The sequence below is a fragment of the Schistocerca gregaria genome, unplaced genomic scaffold (genome assembly GCF_023897955.1).
Source record: "Schistocerca gregaria isolate iqSchGreg1 unplaced genomic scaffold, iqSchGreg1.2 ptg000932l, whole genome shotgun sequence".
Classification (NCBI taxonomy): Eukaryota; Metazoa; Arthropoda; class Insecta; order Orthoptera; family Acrididae; genus Schistocerca; species Schistocerca gregaria.
This window is the reverse complement of record NW_026062287.1, coordinates 82,501-87,500: the sequence shown is the minus strand read 5'-3', so window position 1 is coordinate 87,500 and position 5,000 is coordinate 82,501. Positions and strand designations below refer to the sequence as shown.

Here is a 5,000-nt window from a genome sequence, read left to right as displayed (position 1 = left end):
AAGAAGAAAAGTAATCGCTGACAGCACGAAGGATGTCACGCGACTAGTTAGTAGGCTAGAGTCTCGTTCGTTATCGGAATTAACCAGACAAATCGCTCCACCAACTAAGAACGGCCATGCACCACCACCCACCGAATCAAGAAAGAGCTATCAATCTGTCAATCCTTCCGGTGTCCGGGCCTGGTGAGGTTTCCCGTGTTGAGTCAAATTAAGCCGCAGGCTCCACTCCTGGTGGTGCCCTTCCGTCAATTCCTTTAAGTTTCAGCTTTGCAACCATACTTCCCCCGGAACCCAAAAGCTTTGGTTTCCCGGAGGCTGCCCGCCGAGTCATCGGAGGAACTGCGGCGGATCGCTGGCTGGCATCGTTTATGGTTAGAACTAGGGCGGTATCTGATCGCCTTCGAACCTCTAACTTTCGTTCTTGATTAATGAAAACATACTTGGCAAATGCTTTCGCTTCTGTTCGTCTTGCGACGATCCAAGAATTTCACCTCTAACGTCGCAATACGAATGCCCCCGCCTGTCCCTATTAATCATTACCTCGGGTTCCGAAAACCAACAAAATAGAACCGAGGTCCTATTCCATTATTCCATGCACACAGTATTCAGGCGGGCTTGCCTGCTTTAAGCACTCTAATTTGTTCAAAGTAAACGTGCCGGCCCACCGAGACACTCAACAAAGAGCACCCTGGTAGGATTTAAACGGGGTCCGCCTCGGGACGCGAAAGCACCCCTTCGGCTCGCCCCACCGGCAGGACGTCCCACGATACATGCCAGTTAAACACCGACGGGCGGTGAACCAACAGCGTGGGACACAAATCCAACTACGAGCTTTTTAACCGCAACAACTTTAATATACGCTATTGGAGCTGGAATTACCGCGGCTGCTGGCACCAGACTTGCCCTCCAATAGATACTCGTTAAAGGATTTAAAGTGTACTCATTCCGATTACGGGGCCTCGGATGAGTCCCGTATCGTTATTTTTCGTCACTACCTCCCCGTGCCGGGAGTGGGTAATTTGCGCGCCTGCTGCCTTCCTTGGATGTGGTAGCCGTTTCTCAGGCTCCCTCTCCGGAATCGAACCCTGATTCCCCGTTACCCGTTACAACCATGGTAGGCGCAGAACCTACCATCGACAGTTGATAAGGCAGACATTTGAAAGATGCGTCGCCGGTACGAGGACCGTGCGATCAGCCCAAAGTTATTCAGAGTCACCAAGGCAAACGGACCAGACAAGCCAATCCGATTGGTTTTGATCTAATAAAAGCGTCCCTTCCATCTCTGGTCGGGACTCTGTTTGCATGTATTAGCTCTAGAATTACCACAGTTATCCAAGTAACGTGGGTACGATCTAAGGAACCATAACTGATTTAATGAGCCATTCGCGGTTTCACCTTAATGCGGCTTGTACTGAGACATGCATGGCTTAATCTTTGAGACAAGCATATGACTACTGGCAGGATCAACCAGGGAGCTGCGTCAACTAGAGCTGAGCAGCCGGCCGCCCGGGAGTGTGTCCCGGGGGCCCGCGCGAACACGCAAGCGTCCGCTCAATTATTCTGCAAACAGGAGGAGGCCGAGCTCCCCTGCACGATACACCTCGAAACCCTCTCAGGTCCCGGCGGCGCGCAGCGCCGTCCTAGGTACTTGGTCGGTTTCGAGAGAGGCGCAATCGCCCGGAGTTAGGCGAGTAGACGGTTTTAGTGCGAACACCCTTGCTCCCAACTGAGCTTGCCGCTGCCGACAGAGGCCCGGGAGCGTGCTGTCGTGGCATTGCCGGCGGGAGACAACACGCGCCACCTATGGTGACCGGCAGCTCCAACGCCAGCGCCACACAAGGGCAAAGCCCCACTTGGGTGCAGAAGCGAACTCTCCCAGCACAGCGCACGCGCCAACACGTCCGCACAACTGCGATACAAACCACCTGCGAGAACCGCTGGGGCGACCGAGCAGCAGACGGCGTCGCGGCGCCGAGTGCCAGGCGGCGGCGCATCCTCAACGCACACAGTCCTCAATCAGACCAGCACACTGCAGATGTCCACCGCGCTTCGCACCGGGCTCGGCTGAACCAACTTTGGCCGCCAGGCGCCGCGTGCAGGGTGCGCCGCAGCGTAGCTGCGCCGCCTGCCGGGCCCGTCGGCTGGCGCTCCTGCCACTCGGCGCCCCCCACCAGCCGGCTGTTGCGCGTGCGCCCACGCAGCGCGCGGCCAACACGCCGGGCGGCCCCCCTTCACCGGCCGGGAACAGTCCCACCAAGCCACCGCCGCGTATCGCTTCATACCCACATGGGCCTAGTCACGTGTGTGGATGTGGCGGGTACCGCTGAAACAACCGGTTAATAGCTGTACCGATCGTCGCCATCACAGATTCACCTCCAGCGTGAACAACCGCTCAACAACGGATTTCCAGTTCATTTGCGTATCTTGGGCAGTAAACGTAGATGTCCACCTACATTTGCGAATTCAACAATTCTTGCATGCCAGGATGTCATGTGTCACGACACGCTACATCAGACCACATACACACTGCGACATGTGCAGAAGAGAACACGTGGAAGGTGGCCCGCGCAAGTATGCGATGTCCCTTCCGCGATCCACTGTCAACCGGCATCTGCGGCATGTCCCAGATATGGAACGCGGTCCACCAGGGTAGCACTTTGTGTGAGGCAATACGACAAAGTCGGAATACACGCGTCACTACATCAGACGGCTCACGCTGACCTGACCTGACCTGACCTGACCTGACTCACCGCACCACCACCCCCAGCGACCCAGGGTGACATACAATGCGTTCGTACGTTCCTCCCACACGCCTCTACGGCGTACCACAGTGCAACCTAGCTGTTATTGGGAGACGAGACAAGTAGCATCGAGCACAACATATGGAAATTGAGATTCGACACCGTTGGGCACAGCCAGCGTACAGTCACACGTATCACACTACTTCACTCTGTACGTAACTACCGATGATCGGTACAGCGTGTGGGTTACGCGTACGACATCAGCGGACAATGGACACAGACCATACCACGACGTACACTGAGGGCGTCGACATCTGAATGCAACTGAACAGCTGCGAGGCTCATTTAACACTCACACGCCAGACCGACCAGCTTGAGAGGACAGAGACACAAAGAGGGGGACAGAGGGGGGGGGGGCCGATATAGTCCTATTGCAGTACAATTGACAGTGGATAGCGGGAATATGTGGAAAGTAAGCAACACTCGCAAGACATCTACATGAGGATAACAACGACACCAGAGATTCCGAGCAGTGAACTATGTTAGGCAAAGGGACAACGTGGGTTAGGTTAAGGGACAACGTGGGTTAGGTTAAGGGACAACGTGGGTTAGGTTAAGGGACAACGTGGGTTAGGTTAAGGGACAACGTGGGTTAGGTTAAGGGACAACGTGGGTTAGGTTAAGGGACAACGTGGGTTAGGTTAAGGGACAACGTGGGTTAGGTTAAGGGACAACGTGGGTTAGGTTAAGGGACAACGTGGGTTAGGTTAAGGGACAACGTGGGTTAGGTTAAGGGACAACGTGGGTTAGGTTAAGGGACAACTTGAGTTAGGTTAAGGGACAACTTGAGTTAGGTTAAGGGACAACTTGAGTTAGGTTAAGGGACAACTTGAGTTAGGTTAAGGGACAACTTGAGTTAGGTTAAGGGACAACTTGAGTTAGGTTAAGGGACAACTTGAGTTAGGTTAAGGGACAACTTGAGTTAGGTTAAGGGACAACTTGAGTTAGGTTAAGGGACAACTTGAGTTAGGTTAAGGGACAACTTGAGTTAGGTTAAGGGACAACTTGAGTTAGGTTAAGGGACAACTTGAGTTAGGTTAAGGGACAACTTGAGTTAGGTTAAGGGACAACTTGAGTTAGGTTAAGGGACAACTTGAGTTAGGTTAAGGGACAACTTGAGTTAGGTTAAGGGACAACTTGAGTTAGGTTAAGGGACAACTTGAGTTAGGTTAAGGGACAACTTGAGTTAGGTTAAGGGACAACTTGAGTTAGGTTAAGGGACAACTTGAGTTAGGTTAAGGGACAACTTGAGTTAGGTTAAGGGACAAATTGAGTTAGGTTAAGCGATAATCTGGTACAGCCACAGTTAGGTTAAGCGATGATCTGGTACAGCCACAGTTAGGTTAAGCGATGATCTGGTACAGCCACAGTTAGGTTAAGCGATAATCTGGTACAGCCACAGTTAGGTTAAGCGATAATCTGGTACAGCCACAGTTAGGTTAAGCGATAATCTGGTACAGCCACAGTTAGGTTAAGCGATAATCTGGTACAGCCACAGTTAGGTTAAGCGATAATCTGGTACAGCCACAGTTAGGTTAAGCGATAATCTGGTACAGCCACAGTTAGGTTAAGCGATAATCTGGTACAGCCACAGTTAGGTTAAGCGATAATCTGGTACAGCCACAGTTAGGTTAAGCGATAATCTGGTACAGCCACAGTTAGGTTAAGCAATAAAGTTGGTTAAATTTGGTATTGTGGGAAAGGGGGAAGAGAGAGAGAGGGGGGGGGGGTGGATAGTGGTGGCAGTACGCGGATGCCTGAGTCACCGTCAGATACGTCACGTCGGTTCGATGCTTGTAGCAAGAGGCTGGCGGGTCTGTGTCTCTCACTTCTGCAATTTTTCATGTGGTATAACACGAGGGCGGGGGGTGATATTTGGTGCCCCTCTGTGTAGGATGTGTGTTGGTTTATCTGAGCAATGGTAGTTGTCGGAGGAGTGGGGTATTGTGCTTTTATAGGTGGACCTACTGCTCTGGTTATCATAGTGTCGACGGTGCAATGTCGCAGAGAGGATGCACTCGACATTGTCGCATTCCAGATGTTTACGTATTGTGTGTCTCCGTTGCAGGCCGAGAGTGGTGCATGTTCGAGTGTCTGGCTGACGTGCGATTCACGTTGTGTGCCCAGTCTTACAGCACGTATAGGGACATTCGCATAAATCATCTATATGTGGCCTTGCATCATTTACTAAGCAGTGCC

The 5,000-nt window shown here is 52.2% G+C and overlaps 1 non-coding gene across 1 annotated transcript in view; it reads right to left on the bottom strand.

Annotated features, from left to right (window-relative positions):
* Nucleotides 1-1,474, bottom strand: part of LOC126325668 (small subunit ribosomal RNA) — a 1,893-nt gene extending 419 nt beyond the window's left edge. The window contains exon 1 of the ribosomal RNA XR_007560265.1: nucleotides 1-1,474. This exon is cut by the window's left edge and continues 419 nt beyond it. This is a non-coding gene — a ribosomal RNA (small subunit ribosomal RNA).
* Nucleotides 1,475-5,000: the final 3,526 nt, after the last annotated feature.